The sequence below is a fragment of the Oncorhynchus kisutch genome, linkage group LG24 (assembly GCF_002021735.2).
Source record: "Oncorhynchus kisutch isolate 150728-3 linkage group LG24, Okis_V2, whole genome shotgun sequence".
In the NCBI taxonomy this organism is placed as follows: Eukaryota; Metazoa; Chordata; class Actinopteri; order Salmoniformes; family Salmonidae; genus Oncorhynchus; species Oncorhynchus kisutch.
This window is the reverse complement of record NC_034197.2, coordinates 39,107,457-39,122,316: the sequence shown is the minus strand read 5'-3', so window position 1 is coordinate 39,122,316 and position 14,860 is coordinate 39,107,457. Positions and strand designations below refer to the sequence as shown.

Sequence of the window (14,860 nt, the reverse complement as noted above, 5' to 3'; positions counted from 1 at the left end):
TAACCTGCGATATGCTGGGGTACTTTGTCAAAAGGGAGAGTTGCTGAGTTTCTAGGCTTTCAGAGTAAATCTTAACCTGTTCAAAAAAGAACCATTCTGAAATTTCATTGCAGTGCCGTGTCCCAGATTCGAACCGGGGTTGCTGTGGCCACAACGCAGAGTACTAACCACAATACGATCACGGCTGGCTAAAAGAAGTGGATTTGTAAAGCCTACATAGGCTGGGAAAGTGATGTGCACAAACTGGCTAAACACTTTTCATATTGTTCTCGATAATGAATAAAGTGAAGAAACAGTCGAGCTTTACACATTCAAAAAGTGCCCTTTTTCCGTGACATTGGAATATCTCAATTGCATCCTCCTCACATCATCTCTAATTCTCTAAACCGATTGGTGAGAAACCTGAGTGCCCTCCACTCTGACCTTCTCCTCCAACGTGTACAACAAAATGCTTGAAAAGGTACTGCTGAGATTTGAACTCAGGATCTCCGGTTTACTAGAAAGGAACTTTAACCAACTAAGCCACAGCACCCATGAGAGAGATATATTTTGCAGATGTGAACACCCACACCTATTTCAATCAAACCAGTCTCATTAATTTAACCCACATCTCTGTGTAGCAAAATCACATCACAAAAGAGATGTCTTTTACTAATATTGGTCAATCGAGGACAGTACATTTTTCATTTGGGTCTCGAGATGAATAAACTCAAGAACCTCTGACATGGATTCTTAAACTATGATTTGGGACCCAAAGCAGTTATTAACATGTCATAGATGGGTCGTGAAATATGAGTAAACATTCAGAGTCATACACTATTTCTTCATAATGTTGGTCGTTCGAGGACACTGCATTTCTCATTTGGCTCTTGAGCTTAAAAATGGTAAAAACCTCTGAAACAGCAGATTAATCAGTTCGTGTAAGTAATTAAACTGCGATATGCTGGGGAACTTTGTCAAAAGGCAGAGTTGCTGAGTTCCTAAGCTTTCAGAGTAAATCTTAACCTGTTCAAAAAAGAACCCTTCTGAAATTTCATTGCAGTGCCGTGACCCGGATTCGAACCGGGGTTGCTGCTGCCAAAACGCAGAGTACTAACCACAATACGATCACGGCTGGCTACAAGAGGCGGATTTGTAAAGCCTACATAGGCTGGGAAAGTGATGTGCACAAGCTGGCTAAACACTTTTCATATTGTTCTCGATAATGAATAAAGTGAAGAAACAGTCGAGCTTTACACATTCAAAAAGTGACCTTTTTCCGTGACATTGGAATATCTCAATTGCATCCTCCTCACATCATCTCTAATTCTCTAAACCGATTGGTGAGAAACCTGAGTGCCCTCCACTCTGACCTTCTCCTCCAATGTGTACACTAAAATGCTTGAAATGGTACTGCTGAGATTTGAACGTCAGGATCTCCTGTTTACTAGACAGGCACTTTAACCAACTAAGCCACAGCACCCATGAGAGACATATATTTTGCAGATGTGAACACCCACACCTATTTCAATCAAACCAGTCTCATTAATTTAACCCACATCTCTGTCTAGCAAAATCACATCACAAAAGAGATGTCTTTTACTAATATTGGTCAATCGAGGACAGTACATTTTTCATTTGGGTCTCGAGATGAATAAACTCAAGAACCTCTGACATGGATTCTTAAACTATGATTTGGGACCCAAAGCAGTTATTAACATGTCATAGATGGGTCGTGAGATATGAGTAAACATTCAGAATCATACACTATTTCTTCATAATGTTGGTCGTTCGAGGACACTGCATTTCTCATTTGGCTCTCGAGCTTAAAAATGGTAAAAACCTCTGAAACAGCAGATTAATCAGTTTGTGTAAGTAATTAACCTGCGATATGCTGGGGAACTTTGTCAAAAGGCAGAGTTGCTGAGTTTCTAAGCTTTCAGAGTAAATCTTAACCTGTTCAAAAAAGAACCCTTCTGAAATTTCATTGCAGTGCCGTGACCCGGATTCGAACCGGGGTTGCTTGCGGCCAAAACGCAGAGTACTAACCACTATACGATCACGGCTGGCTACAAGAGGCGGATTTGTAAAGCCTACATAGGCTGGGAAAGTGATGTGCACAAGCTGGCTAAACACTTTTCATATTGTTCTCGATAATGAATAAAGTGAAGAAACAGTCGAGCTTTACACATTCAAAAAGTGACCTTTTTCCGTGACATTGGAATATCTCAATTGCATCCTCCTCACATCATCTCTAATTCTCTAAACCGATTGGTGAGAAAACCTGAGTGCCCTCCACTCTGACCTTCTCCTCCAATGTGTACACTAAAATGCTTGAAATAGTACTGCTGAGATTTGAACTCAGGATCTCCTGTTTACTAGACAGGCACTTTAACCAACTAAGCCACAGCACCCATTAGAGACATATATTTTGCAGATGTGAACACCCACACCTATTTCAATCAAACCAGTCTCATTAATTTAACCCACATCTCTGTCTAGCAAAATCACATCACAAAAGAGATGTCTTTTACTAATATTGGTCAATCGAGGACAGTACATTTTTCATTTGGGTCTCGAGATGAATAAACTCAAGAACCTCTGACATGGATTCTTAAACTATGATTTGGGACCCAAAGCAGTTATTAACATGTCATAGATGGGTCGTGAGATATGAGTAAACATTCAGAATCATACACTATTTCTTCATAATGTTGGTCGTTCGAGGACACTGCATTTCTCATTTGGCCCTCGAGCTTAAAAATGGTAAAAACCTCTGAAACAGCAGATTAATCAGTTTGTGTAAGTAATTAACCTGCGATATGCTGGGGAACTTTGTCAAAAGGCAGAGTTGCTGAGTTTCTAAGCTTTCAGAGTAAATCTTAACCTGTTCAAAAAAGAACCCTTCTGAAATTTCATTGCAGTGCCGTGACCCGGATTCGAACCGGGGTTGCTGCTGCCACAACGCAGAGTACTAACCACTATACGATCACGGCTGGCTACAAGAGGTGGATTTGTAAAGCCTACATAGGCTGGGAAAGTGATGTGCACAAGCTGGCTAAACACTTTTCATATTGTTCTCGATAATGAATAAAGTGAAGAAACAGTCGAGCTTTACACATTCAAAAAGTGACCTTTTTCCGTGACATTGGAATATCTCAATTGCATCCTCCTCACATCATCTCTAATTCTCTAAACCGATTGGTGAGAAAACCTGAGTGCCCTCCACTCTGACCTTCTCCTCCAATGTGTACACTAAAATGCTTGAAATGGTACTGCTGAGATTTGAACTCAGGATCTCCTGTTTACTAGACAGGCACTTTAACCAACTAAGCCACAGCACCCATTAGAGACATATATTTTGCAGATGTGAACACCCACACCTATTTCAATCAAACCAGTCTCATTAATTTAACCCACATCTCTGTCTAGCAAAATCACATCACAAAAGAGATGTCTTTTACTAATATTGGTCAATCGAGGACAGTACATTTTTCATTTGGGTCTCGAGATGAATAAACTCAAGAACCTCTGACATGGATTCTTAAACTATGATTTGGGACCAAAAGCAGTTCTTAACATGTCATAGATGGGTCGTGAGATATGAGTAAACATTCAGAATCATACACTATTTCTTCATAATGTTGGTCGTTCGAGGACACTGCATTTCTCATTTGGCCCTCAAGCTTAAAAATGGTAAAAACCTCTGAAACAGGCAGATTAATCAGTTTGTGTAAGTAATTAACCTGCGATATGCTGGGGAACTTTGTCAAAAGGCAGAGTTGCTGAGTTTCTAAGCTTTCAGAGTAAATCTTAACCTGTTCAAAAAAGAACCCTTCTGAAATTTCATTGCAGTGCCGTGACCCGGATTCGAACCGGGGTTGCTGCGGCCACAACGCAGAGTACTAACCACTATACGATCACGGCTGGCTACAAGAGGTGGATTTGTAAAGCCTACATAGGCTGGGAAAGTGATGTGCACAAGCTGGCTAAACACTTTTCATATTGTTCTCGATAATGAATAAAGTGAAGAAACAGTCGAGCTTTACACATTCAAAAAGTGACCTTTTTCCGTGACATTGGAATATCTCAATTGCATCCTCCTCACATCATCTCTAATTCTCTAAACCGATTGGTGAGAAAACCTGAGTGCCCTCCACTCTGACCTTCTCCTCCAATGTGTACACTAAAATGCTTGAAATGGTACTGCTGAGATTTGAACTCAGGATCTCCTGTTTACTAGACAGGCACTTTAACCAACTAAGCCACAGCACCCATTAGAGACATATATTTTGCAGATGTGAACACCCACACCTATTTCAATCAAACCAGTCTCATTAATTTAACCCACATCTCTGTCTAGCAAAATCACATCACAAAAGAGATGTCTTTTACTAATATTGGTCAATCGAGGACAGTACATTTTTCATTTGGGTCTCGAGATGAATAAACTCAAGAACCTCTGACATGGATTCTTAAACTATGATTTGGGACCCAAAGCAGTTATTAACATGTCATAGATGGGTCGTGAGATATGAGTAAACATTCAGAATCATACACTATTTCTTCATAATGTTGGTCGTTCGAGGACACTGCATTTCTCATTTGGCCCTCGAGCTTAAAAATGGTAAAAACCTCTGAAACAGCAGATTAATCAGTTTGTGTAAGTAATTAACCTGCGATATGCTGGGGAACTTTGTCAAAAGGCAGAGTTGCTGAGTTTCTAAGCTTTCAGAGTAAATCTTAACCTGTTCAAAAAAGAACCCTTCTGAAATTTCATTGCATTGCCGTGACCCGGATTCGAACCGGGGTTGCTGCGGCCACAACGCAGAGTACTAACCACTATACGATCACGGCTGGCTACAAGAGGTGGATTTGTAAAGCCTACATAGGCTGGGAAAGTGATGTGCACAAGCTGGCTAAACACTTTTCATATTGTTCTCGATAATGAATAAAGTGAAGAAACAGTCGAGCTTTACACATTCAAAAAGTGACCTTTTTCCGTGACATTGGAATATCTCAATTGCATCCTCCTCACATCATCTCTAATTCTCTAAACCGATTGGTGAGAAAACCTGAGTGCCCTCCACTCTGACCTTCTCCTCCAATGTGTACACTAAAATGCTTGAAATGGTACTGCTGAGATTTGAACTCAGGATCTCCTGTTTACTAGACAGGCACTTTAACCAACTAAGCCACAGCACCCATTAGAGACATATATTTTGCAGATGTGAACACCCACACCTATTTCAATCAAACCAGTCTCATTAATTTAACCCACATCTCTGTCTAGCAAAATCACATCACAAAAGAGATGTCTTTTACTAATATTGGTCAATCGAGGACAGTACATTTTTCATTTGGGTCTCGAGATGAATAAACTCAAGAACCTCTGACATGGATTCTTAAACTATGATTTGGGACCCAAAGCAGTTATTAACATGTCATAGATGGGTCGTGAGATATGAGTAAACATTCAGAATCATACACTATTTCTTCATAATGTTGGTCGTTCGAGGACACTGCATTTCTCATTTGGCCCTCGAGCTTAAAAATGGTAAAAACCTCTGAAACAGCAGATGAATCAGTTTGTGTAAGTAATTAACCTGCGATATGCTGGGGAACTTTGTCAAAAGGCAGAGTTGCTGAGTTTCTAAGCTTTCAGAGTAAATCTTAACCTGTTCAAAAAAGAACCCTTCTGAAATTTCATTGCAGTGCCGTGACCCGGATTCGAACCGGGGTTGCTGCGGCCACAACGCAGAGTACTAACCACTATACGATCACGGCTGGCTACAAGAGGTGGATTTGTAAAGCCTACATAGGCTGGGAAAGTGATGTGCACAAGCTGGCTAAACACTTTTCATATTGTTCTCGATAATGAATAAAGTGAAGAAACAGTCGAGCTTTACACATTCAAAAAGTGCCCTTTTTCCGTGACATTGGAATATCTCAATTGCATCCTCCTCACATCATCTCTAATTCTCTAAACCGATTGGTGAGAAAACCTGAGTGCCCTCCACTCTGACCTTCTCCTCCAATGTGTACACTAAAATGCTTGAAATGGTACTGCTGAGATTTGAACTCAGGATCTCCTGTTTACTAGACAGGCACTTTAACCAACTAAGCCACAGCACCCATGAGAGACATATATTTTGCAGATGTGAACACCCACACCTATTTCAATCAAACCAGTCTCATTAATTTAACCCACATCTCTGTCTAGCAAAATCACATCACAAAAGAGATGTCTTTTACTAATATTGGTCAATCGAGGACAGTACATTTTTCATTTGGGTCTCGAGATGAATAAACTCAAGAACCTCTGACATGGATTCTTAAACTATGATTTGGGACCCAAAGCAGTTATTAACATGTCATAGATGGGTCGTGAGATATGAGTAAACATTCAGAATCATACACTATTTCTTCATAATGTTGGTCGTTCGAGGACACTGCATTTCTCATTTGGCCCTCGAGCTTAAAAATGGTAAAAACCTCTGAAACAGCAGATGAATCAGTTTGTGTAAGTAATTAACCTGCGATATGCTGGGGAACTTTGTCAAAAGGCAGAGTTGCTGAGTTTCTAAGCTTTCAGAGTAAATCTTAACCTGTTCAAAAAAGAACCCTTCTGAAATTTCATTGCATTGCCGTGACCCGGATTCGAACCGGGGTTGCTGCGGCCACAACGCAGAGTACTAACCACTATACGATCACGGCTGGCTACAAGAGGTGGATTTGTAAAGCCTACATAGGCTGGGAAAGTGATGTGCACAAGCTGGCTAAACACTTTTCATATTGTTCTCGATAATGAATAAAGTGAAGAAACAGTCGAGCTTTACACATTCAAAAAGTGACCTTTTTCCGTGACATTGGAATATCTCAATTGCATCCTCCTCACATCATCTCTAATTCTCTAAACCGATTGGTGAGAAAACCTGAGTGCCCTCCACTCTGACCTTCTCCTCCAATGTGTACACTAAAATGCTTGAAATGGTACTGCTGAGATTTGAACTCAGGATCTCCTGTTTACTAGACAGGCACTTTAACCAACTAAGCCACAGCACCCATGAGAGACATATATTTTGCAGATGTGAACACCCACACCTATTTCAATCAAACCAGTCTCATTAATTTAACCCACATCTCTGTCTAGCAAAATCACATCACAAAAGAGATGTCTTTTACTAATATTGGTCAATCGAGGACAGTACATTTTTCATTTGGGTCTCGAGATGAATAAACTCAAGAACCTCTGACATGGATTCTTAAACTATGATTTGGGACCCAAAGCAGTTATTAACATGTCATAGATGGGTCGTGAGATATGAGTAAACATTCAGAATCATACACTATTTCTTCATAATGTTGGTCGTTCGAGGACACTGCATTTCTCATTTGGCCCTCGAGCTTAAAAATGGTAAAAACCTCTGAAACAGCAGATGAATCAGTTTGTGTAAGTAATTAACCTGCGATATGCTGGGGAACTTTGTCAAAAGGCAGAGTTGCTGAGTTTCTAAGCTTTCAGAGTAAATCTTAACCTGTTCAAAAAAGAACCCTTCTGAAATTTCATTGCAGTGCCGTGACCCGGATTCGAACCGGGGTTGCTGCGGCCACAACGCAGAGTACTAACCACTATACGATCACGGCTGGCTACAAGAGGTGGATTTGTAAAGCCTACATAGGCTGGGAAAGTGATGTGCACAAGCTGGCTAAACACTTTTCATATTGTTCTCGATAATGAATAAAGTGAAGAAACAGTCGAGCTTTACACATTCAAAAAGTGCCCTTTTTCCGTGACATTGGAATATCTCAATTGCATCCTCCTCACATCATCTCTAATTCTCTAAACCGATTGGTGAGAAAACCTGAGTGCCCTCCACTCTGACCTTCTCCTCCAATGTGTACACTAAAATGCTTGAAATGGTACTGCTGAGATTTGAACTCAGGATCTCCTGTTTACTAGACAGGCACTTTAACCAACTAAGCCACAGCACCCATTAGAGACATATATTTTGCAGATGTGAACACCCACACCTATTTCAATCAAACCAGTCTCATTAATTTAACCCACATCTCTGTCTAGCAAAATCACATCACAAAAGAGATGTCTTTTACTAATATTGGTCAATCGAGGACAGTACATTTTTCATTTGGGTCTCGAGATGAATAAACTCAAGAACCTCTGACATGGATTCTTAAACTATGATTTGGGACCCAAAGCAGTTATTAACATGTCATAGATGGGTCGTGAGATATGAGTAAACATTCAGAATCATACACTATTTCTTCATAATGTTGGTCGTTCGAGGACACTGCATTTCTCATTTGGCCCTCGAGCTTAAAAATGGTAAAAACCTCTGAAACAGCAGATGAATCAGTTTGTGTAAGTAATTAACCTGCGATATGCTGGGGAACTTTGTCAAAAGGCAGAGTTGCTGAGTTTCTAAGCTTTCAGAGTAAATCTTAACCTGTTCAAAAAAGAACCCTTCTGAAATTTCATTGCAGTGCCGTGACCCGGATTCGAACCGGGGTTGCTGCGGCCACAACGCAGAGTACTAACCACTATACGATCACGGCTGGCTACAAGAGGTGGATTTGTAAAGCCTACATAGGCTGGGAAAGTGATGTGCACAAGCTGGCTAAACACTTTTCATATTGTTCTCGATAATGAATAAAGTGAAGAAACAGTCGAGCTTTACACATTCAAAAAGTGCCCTTTTTCCGTGACATTGGAATATCTCAATTGCATCCTCCTCACATCATCTCTAATTCTCTAAACCGATTGGTGAGAAAACCTGAGTGCCCTCCACTCTGACCTTCTCCTCCAATGTGTACACTAAAATGCTTGAAATGGTACTGCTGAGATTTGAACTCAGGATCTCCTGTTTACTAGACAGGCACTTTAACCAACTAAGCCACAGCACCCATTAGAGACATATATTTTGCAGATGTGAACACCCACACCTATTTCAATCAAACCAGTCTCATTAATTTAACCCACATCTCTGTCTAGCAAAATCACATCACAAAAGAGATGTCTTTTACTAATATTGGTCAATCGAGGACAGTACATTTTTCATTTGGGTCTCGAGATGAATAAACTCAAGAACCTCTGACATGGATTCTTAAACTATGATTTGGGACCCAAAGCAGTTATTAACATGTCATAGATGGGTCGTGAGATATGAGTAAACATTCAGAATCATACACTATTTCTTCATAATGTTGGTCGTTCGAGGACACTGCATTTCTCATTTGGCCCTCGAGCTTAAAAATGGTAAAAACCTCTGAAACAGCAGATGAATCAGTTTGTGTAAGTAATTAACCTGCGATATGCTGGGGAACTTTGTCAAAAGGCAGAGTTGCTGAGTTTCTAAGCTTTCAGAGTAAATCTTAACCTGTTCAAAAAAGAACCCTTCTGAAATTTCATTGCAGTGCCGTGACCCGGATTCGAACCGGGGTTGCTGCGGCCACAACGCAGAGTACTAACCACTATACGATCACGGCTGGCTACAAGAGGTGGATTTGTAAAGCCTACATAGGCTGGGAAAGTGATGTGCACAAGCTGGCTAAACACTTTTCATATTGTTCTCGATAATGAATAAAGTGAAGAAACAGTCGAGCTTTACACATTCAAAAAGTGACCTTTTTCCGTGACATTGGAATATCTCAATTGCATCCTCCTCACATCATCTCTAATTCTCTAAACCGATTGGTGAGAAAACCTGAGTGCCCTCCACTCTGACCTTCTCCTCCAATGTGTACACTAAAATGCTTGAAATGGTACTGCTGAGATTTGAACTCAGGATCTCCTGTTTACTAGACAGGCACTTTAACCAACTAAGCCACAGCACCCATTAGAGACATATATTTTGCAGATGTGAACACCCACACCTATTTCAATCAAACCAGTCTCATTAATTTAACCCACATCTCTGTCTAGCAAAATCACATCACAAAAGAGATGTCTTTTACTAATATTGGTCAATCGAGGACAGTACATTTTTCATTTGGGTCTCGAGATGAATAAACTCAAGAACCTCTGACATGGATTCTTAAACTATGATTTGGGACCCAAAGCAGTTATTAACATGTCATAGATGGGTCGTGAGATATGAGTAAACATTCAGAATCATACACTATTTCTTCATAATGTTGGTCGTTCGAGGACACTGCATTTCTCATTTGGCCCTCGAGCTTAAAAATGGTAAAAACCTCTGAAACAGCAGATGAATCAGTTCGTGTAAGTAATTAACCTGCGATATGCTGGGGAACTTTGTCAAAAGGCAGAGTTGCTGAGTTTCTAAGCTTTCAGAGTAAATCTTAACCTGTTCAAAAAAGAACCCTTCTGAAATTTCATTGCAGTGCCGTGACCCGGATTCGAACCGGGGTTGCTGCGGCCACAACGCAGAGTACTAACCACTATACGATCACGGCTGGCTACAAGAGGTGGATTTGTAAAGCCTACATAGGCTGGGAAAGTGATGTGCACAAGCTGGCTAAACACTTTTCATATTGTTCTCGATAATGAATAAAGTGAAGAAACAGTCGAGCTTTACACATTCAAAAAGTGACCTTTTTCCGTGACATTGGAATATCTCAATTGCATCCTCCTCACATCATCTCTAATTCTCTAAACCGATTGGTGAGAAAACCTGAGTGCCCTCCACTCTGACCTTCTCCTCCAATGTGTACACTAAAATGCTTGAAATGGTACTGCTGAGATTTGAACTCAGGATCTCCTGTTTACTAGACAGGCACTTTAACCAACTAAGCCACAGCACCCATGAGAGACATATATTTTGCAGATGTGAACACCCACACCTATTTCAATCAAACCAGTCTCATTAATTTAACCCACATCTCTGTCTAGCAAAATCACATCACAAAAGAGATGTCTTTTACTAATATTGGTCAATCGAGGACAGTACATTTTTCATTTGGGTCTCGAGATGAATAAACTCAAGAACCTCTGACATGGATTCTTAAACTATGATTTGGGACCCAAAGCAGTTATTAACATGTCATAGATGGGTCGTGAGATATGAGTAAACATTCAGAATCATACACTATTTCTTCATAATGTTGGTCGTTCGAGGACACTGCATTTCTCATTTGGCCCTCGAGCTTAAAAATGGTAAAAACCTCTGAAACAGCAGATGAATCAGTTTGTGTAAGTAATTAACCTGCGATATGCTGGGGAACTTTGTCAAAAGGCAGAGTTGCTGAGTTTCTAAGCTTTCAGAGTAAATCTTAACCTGTTCAAAAAAGAACCCTTCTGAAATTTCATTGCAGTGCCGTGACCCGGATTCGAACCGGGGTTGCTGCGGCCACAACGCAGAGTACTAACCACTATACGATCACGGCTGGCTACAAGAGGTGGATTTGTAAAGCCTACATAGGCTGGGAAAGTGATGTGCACAAGCTGGCTAAACACTTTTCATATTGTTCTCGATAATGAATAAAGTGAAGAAACAGTCGAGCTTTACACATTCAAAAAGTGCCCTTTTTCCGTGACATTGGAATATCTCAATTGCATCCTCCTCACATCATCTCTAATTCTCTAAACCGATTGGTGAGAAAACCTGAGTGCCCTCCACTCTGACCTTCTCCTCCAATGTGTACACTAAAATGCTTGAAATGGTACTGCTGAGATTTGAACTCAGGATCTCCTGTTTACTAGACAGGCACTTTAACCAACTAAGCCACAGCACCCATTAGAGACATATATTTTGCAGATGTGAACACCCACACCTATTTCAATCAAACCAGTCTCATTAATTTAACCCACATCTCTGTCTAGCAAAATCACATCACAAAAGAGATGTCTTTTACTAATATTGGTCAATCGAGGACAGTACATTTTTCATTTGGGTCTCGAGATGAATAAACTCAAGAACCTCTGACATGGATTCTTAAACTATGATTTGGGACCCAAAGCAGTTATTAACATGTCATAGATGGGTCGTGAGATATGAGTAAACATTCAGAATCATACACTATTTCTTCATAATGTTGGTCGTTCGAGGACACTGCATTTCTCATTTGGCCCTCGAGCTTAAAAATGGTAAAAACCTCTGAAACAGCAGATGAATCAGTTCGTGTAAGTAATTAACCTGCGATATGCTGGGGAACTTTGTCAAAAGGCAGAGTTGCTGAGTTTCTAAGCTTTCAGAGTAAATCTTAACCTGTTCAAAAAAGAACCCTTCTGAAATTTCATTGCAGTGCCGTGACCCGGATTCGAACCGGGGTTGCTGCGGCCACAACGCAGAGTACTAACCACTATACGATCACGGCTGGCTACAAGAGGTGGATTTGTAAAGCCTACATAGGCTGGGAAAGTGATGTGCACAAGCTGGCTAAACACTTTTCATATTGTTCTCGATAATGAATAAAGTGAAGAAACAGTCGAGCTTTACACATTCAAAAAGTGCCCTTTTTCCGTGACATTGGAATATCTCAATTGCATCCTCCTCACATCATCTCTAATTCTCTAAACCGATTGGTGAGAAAACCTGAGTGCCCTCCACTCTGACCTTCTCCTCCAATGTGTACACTAAAATGCTTGAAATGGTACTGCTGAGATTTGAACTCAGGATCTCCTGTTTACTAGACAGGCACTTTAACCAACTAAGCCACAGCACCCATGAGAGACATATATTTTGCAGATGTGAACACCCACACCTATTTCAATCAAACCAGTCTCATTAATTTAACCCACATCTCTGTCTAGCAAAATCACATCACAAAAGAGATGTCTTTTACTAATATTGGTCAATCGAGGACAGTACATTTTTCATTTGGGTCTCGAGATGAATAAACTCAAGAACCTCTGACATGGATTCTTAAACTATGATTTGGGACCCAAAGCAGTTATTAACATGTCATAGATGGGTCGTGAGATATGAGTAAACATTCAGAATCATACACTATTTCTTCATAATGTTGGTCGTTCGAGGACACTGCATTTCTCATTTGGCCCTCGAGCTTAAAAATGGTAAAAACCTCTGAAACAGCAGATGAATCAGTTCGTGTAAGTAATTAACCTGCGATATGCTGGGGAACTTTGTCAAAAGGCAGAGTTGCTGAGTTTCTAAGCTTTCAGAGTAAATCTTAACCTGTTCAAAAAAGAACCCTTCTGAAATTTCATTGCAGTGCCGTGACCCGGATTCGAACCGGGGTTGCTGCGGCCACAACGCAGAGTACTAACCACTATACGATCACGGCTGGCTACAAGAGGTGGATTTGTAAAGCCTACATAGGCTGGGAAAGTGATGTGCACAAGCTGGCTAAACACTTTTCATATTGTTCTCGATAATGAATAAAGTGAAGAAACAGTCGAGCTTTACACATTCAAAAAGTGCCCTTTTTCCGTGACATTGGAATATCTCAATTGCATCCTCCTCACATCATCTCTAATTCTCTAAACCGATTGGTGAGAAAACCTGAGTGCCCTCCACTCTGACCTTCTCCTCCAATGTGTACACTAAAATGCTTGAAATGGTACTGCTGAGATTTGAACTCAGGATCTCCTGTTTACTAGACAGGCACTTTAACCAACTAAGCCACAGCACCCATTAGAGACATATATTTTGCAGATGTGAACACCCACACCTATTTCAATCAAACCAGTCTCATTAATTTAACCCACATCTCTGTCTAGCAAAATCACATCACAAAAGAGATGTCTTTTACTAATATTGGTCAATCGAGGACAGTACATTTTTCATTTGGGTCTCGAGATGAATAAACTCAAGAACCTCTGACATGGATTCTTAAACTATGATTTGGGACCCAAAGCAGTTATTAACATGTCATAGATGGGTCGTGAGATATGAGTAAACATTCAGAATCATACACTATTTCTTCATAATGTTGGTCGTTCGAGGACACTGCATTTCTCATTTGGCCCTCGAGCTTAAAAATGGTAAAAACCTCTGAAACAGCAGATGAATCAGTTCGTGTAAGTAATTAACCTGCGATATGCTGGGGAACTTTGTCAAAAGGCAGAGTTGCTGAGTTTCTAAGCTTTCAGAGTAAATCTTAACCTGTTCAAAAAAGAACCCTTCTGAAATTTCATTGCATTGCCGTGACCCGGATTCGAACCGGGGTTGCTGCGGCCACAACGCAGAGTACTAACCACTATACGATCACGGCTGGCTACAAGAGGTGGATTTGTAAAGCCTACATAGGCTGGGAAAGTGATGTGCACAAGCTGGCTAAACACTTTTCATATTGTTCTCGATAATGAATAAAGTGAAGAAACAGTCGAGCTTTACACATTCAAAAAGTGCCCTTTTTCCGTGACATTGGAATATCTCAATTGCATCCTCCTCACATCATCTCTAATTCTCTAAACCGATTGGTGAGAAAACCTGAGTGCCCTCCACTCTGACCTTCTCCTCCAATGTGTACACTAAAATGCTTGAAATGGTACTGCTGAGATTTGAACTCAGGATCTCCTGTTTACTAGACAGGCACTTTAACCAACTAAGCCACAGCACCCATGAGAGACATATATTTTGCAGATGTGAACACCCACACCTATTTCAATCAAACCAGTCTCATTAATTTAACCCACATCTCTGTCTAGCAAAATCACATCACAAAAGAGATGTCTTTTACTAATATTGGTCAATCGAGGACAGTACATTTTTCATTTGGGTCTCGAGATGAATAAACTCAAGAACCTCTGACATGGATTCTTAAACTATGATTTGGGACCCAAAGCAGTTATTAACATGTCATAGATGGGTCGTGAGATATGAGTAAACATTCAGAATCATACACTATTTCTTCATAATGTTGGTCGTTCGAGGACACTGCATTTCTCATTTGGCCCTCGAGCTTAAAAATGGTAAAAACCTCTGAAACAGCAGAT

The 14,860-nt window shown here is 40.5% G+C and overlaps 28 non-coding genes across 28 annotated transcripts; all 28 read right to left on the bottom strand.

Annotated features, from left to right (window-relative positions):
* Positions 1–1,972: 1,972 nt before the first annotated feature.
* trnaq-uug (transfer RNA glutamine (anticodon UUG)) lies at positions 1,973–2,045 on the bottom strand. The gene has a single exon. It is a non-coding gene; the product is annotated as a tRNA-Gln (tRNA).
* Positions 2,046–2,319: 274 nt separating this feature from the next.
* Positions 2,320–2,393, bottom strand: trnat-agu (transfer RNA threonine (anticodon AGU)). The gene has a single exon. It is a non-coding gene; the product is annotated as a tRNA-Thr (tRNA).
* Positions 2,394–2,903: 510 nt separating this feature from the next.
* On the bottom strand, positions 2,904–2,975 carry trnah-gug (transfer RNA histidin (anticodon GUG)). The gene has a single exon. It is a non-coding gene; the product is annotated as a tRNA-His (tRNA).
* Positions 2,976–3,249: 274 nt separating this feature from the next.
* On the bottom strand, positions 3,250–3,323 carry trnat-agu (transfer RNA threonine (anticodon AGU)). Its single transcript has one exon. It is a non-coding gene; the product is annotated as a tRNA-Thr (tRNA).
* A 511-nt stretch (positions 3,324–3,834) lies between these two features.
* trnah-gug (transfer RNA histidin (anticodon GUG)) lies at positions 3,835–3,906 on the bottom strand. The gene has a single exon. It is a non-coding gene; the product is annotated as a tRNA-His (tRNA).
* A 274-nt stretch (positions 3,907–4,180) lies between these two features.
* Positions 4,181–4,254, bottom strand: trnat-agu (transfer RNA threonine (anticodon AGU)). The gene has a single exon. It is a non-coding gene; the product is annotated as a tRNA-Thr (tRNA).
* A 510-nt stretch (positions 4,255–4,764) lies between these two features.
* On the bottom strand, positions 4,765–4,836 carry trnah-gug (transfer RNA histidin (anticodon GUG)). The gene has a single exon. It is a non-coding gene; the product is annotated as a tRNA-His (tRNA).
* Positions 4,837–5,110: 274 nt separating this feature from the next.
* trnat-agu (transfer RNA threonine (anticodon AGU)) lies at positions 5,111–5,184 on the bottom strand. Its single transcript has one exon. It is a non-coding gene; the product is annotated as a tRNA-Thr (tRNA).
* Positions 5,185–5,694: 510 nt separating this feature from the next.
* trnah-gug (transfer RNA histidin (anticodon GUG)) lies at positions 5,695–5,766 on the bottom strand. The gene has a single exon. It is a non-coding gene; the product is annotated as a tRNA-His (tRNA).
* A 274-nt stretch (positions 5,767–6,040) lies between these two features.
* trnat-agu (transfer RNA threonine (anticodon AGU)) lies at positions 6,041–6,114 on the bottom strand. Its single transcript has one exon. It is a non-coding gene; the product is annotated as a tRNA-Thr (tRNA).
* A 510-nt stretch (positions 6,115–6,624) lies between these two features.
* trnah-gug (transfer RNA histidin (anticodon GUG)) lies at positions 6,625–6,696 on the bottom strand. The gene has a single exon. It is a non-coding gene; the product is annotated as a tRNA-His (tRNA).
* A 274-nt stretch (positions 6,697–6,970) lies between these two features.
* On the bottom strand, positions 6,971–7,044 carry trnat-agu (transfer RNA threonine (anticodon AGU)). The gene has a single exon. It is a non-coding gene; the product is annotated as a tRNA-Thr (tRNA).
* A 510-nt stretch (positions 7,045–7,554) lies between these two features.
* trnah-gug (transfer RNA histidin (anticodon GUG)) lies at positions 7,555–7,626 on the bottom strand. Its single transcript has one exon. It is a non-coding gene; the product is annotated as a tRNA-His (tRNA).
* A 274-nt stretch (positions 7,627–7,900) lies between these two features.
* Positions 7,901–7,974, bottom strand: trnat-agu (transfer RNA threonine (anticodon AGU)). Its single transcript has one exon. It is a non-coding gene; the product is annotated as a tRNA-Thr (tRNA).
* A 510-nt stretch (positions 7,975–8,484) lies between these two features.
* trnah-gug (transfer RNA histidin (anticodon GUG)) lies at positions 8,485–8,556 on the bottom strand. Its single transcript has one exon. It is a non-coding gene; the product is annotated as a tRNA-His (tRNA).
* A 274-nt stretch (positions 8,557–8,830) lies between these two features.
* On the bottom strand, positions 8,831–8,904 carry trnat-agu (transfer RNA threonine (anticodon AGU)). The gene has a single exon. It is a non-coding gene; the product is annotated as a tRNA-Thr (tRNA).
* A 510-nt stretch (positions 8,905–9,414) lies between these two features.
* Positions 9,415–9,486, bottom strand: trnah-gug (transfer RNA histidin (anticodon GUG)). The gene has a single exon. It is a non-coding gene; the product is annotated as a tRNA-His (tRNA).
* Positions 9,487–9,760: 274 nt separating this feature from the next.
* Positions 9,761–9,834, bottom strand: trnat-agu (transfer RNA threonine (anticodon AGU)). The gene has a single exon. It is a non-coding gene; the product is annotated as a tRNA-Thr (tRNA).
* A 510-nt stretch (positions 9,835–10,344) lies between these two features.
* On the bottom strand, positions 10,345–10,416 carry trnah-gug (transfer RNA histidin (anticodon GUG)). Its single transcript has one exon. It is a non-coding gene; the product is annotated as a tRNA-His (tRNA).
* A 274-nt stretch (positions 10,417–10,690) lies between these two features.
* Positions 10,691–10,764, bottom strand: trnat-agu (transfer RNA threonine (anticodon AGU)). The gene has a single exon. It is a non-coding gene; the product is annotated as a tRNA-Thr (tRNA).
* A 510-nt stretch (positions 10,765–11,274) lies between these two features.
* trnah-gug (transfer RNA histidin (anticodon GUG)) lies at positions 11,275–11,346 on the bottom strand. The gene has a single exon. It is a non-coding gene; the product is annotated as a tRNA-His (tRNA).
* Positions 11,347–11,620: 274 nt separating this feature from the next.
* Positions 11,621–11,694, bottom strand: trnat-agu (transfer RNA threonine (anticodon AGU)). The gene has a single exon. It is a non-coding gene; the product is annotated as a tRNA-Thr (tRNA).
* Positions 11,695–12,204: 510 nt separating this feature from the next.
* trnah-gug (transfer RNA histidin (anticodon GUG)) lies at positions 12,205–12,276 on the bottom strand. The gene has a single exon. It is a non-coding gene; the product is annotated as a tRNA-His (tRNA).
* Positions 12,277–12,550: 274 nt separating this feature from the next.
* trnat-agu (transfer RNA threonine (anticodon AGU)) lies at positions 12,551–12,624 on the bottom strand. Its single transcript has one exon. It is a non-coding gene; the product is annotated as a tRNA-Thr (tRNA).
* Positions 12,625–13,134: 510 nt separating this feature from the next.
* Positions 13,135–13,206, bottom strand: trnah-gug (transfer RNA histidin (anticodon GUG)). Its single transcript has one exon. It is a non-coding gene; the product is annotated as a tRNA-His (tRNA).
* Positions 13,207–13,480: 274 nt separating this feature from the next.
* trnat-agu (transfer RNA threonine (anticodon AGU)) lies at positions 13,481–13,554 on the bottom strand. The gene has a single exon. It is a non-coding gene; the product is annotated as a tRNA-Thr (tRNA).
* Positions 13,555–14,064: 510 nt separating this feature from the next.
* Positions 14,065–14,136, bottom strand: trnah-gug (transfer RNA histidin (anticodon GUG)). Its single transcript has one exon. It is a non-coding gene; the product is annotated as a tRNA-His (tRNA).
* Positions 14,137–14,410: 274 nt separating this feature from the next.
* On the bottom strand, positions 14,411–14,484 carry trnat-agu (transfer RNA threonine (anticodon AGU)). The gene has a single exon. It is a non-coding gene; the product is annotated as a tRNA-Thr (tRNA).
* Between the last annotated feature and the right edge of the window lie 376 nt (positions 14,485–14,860).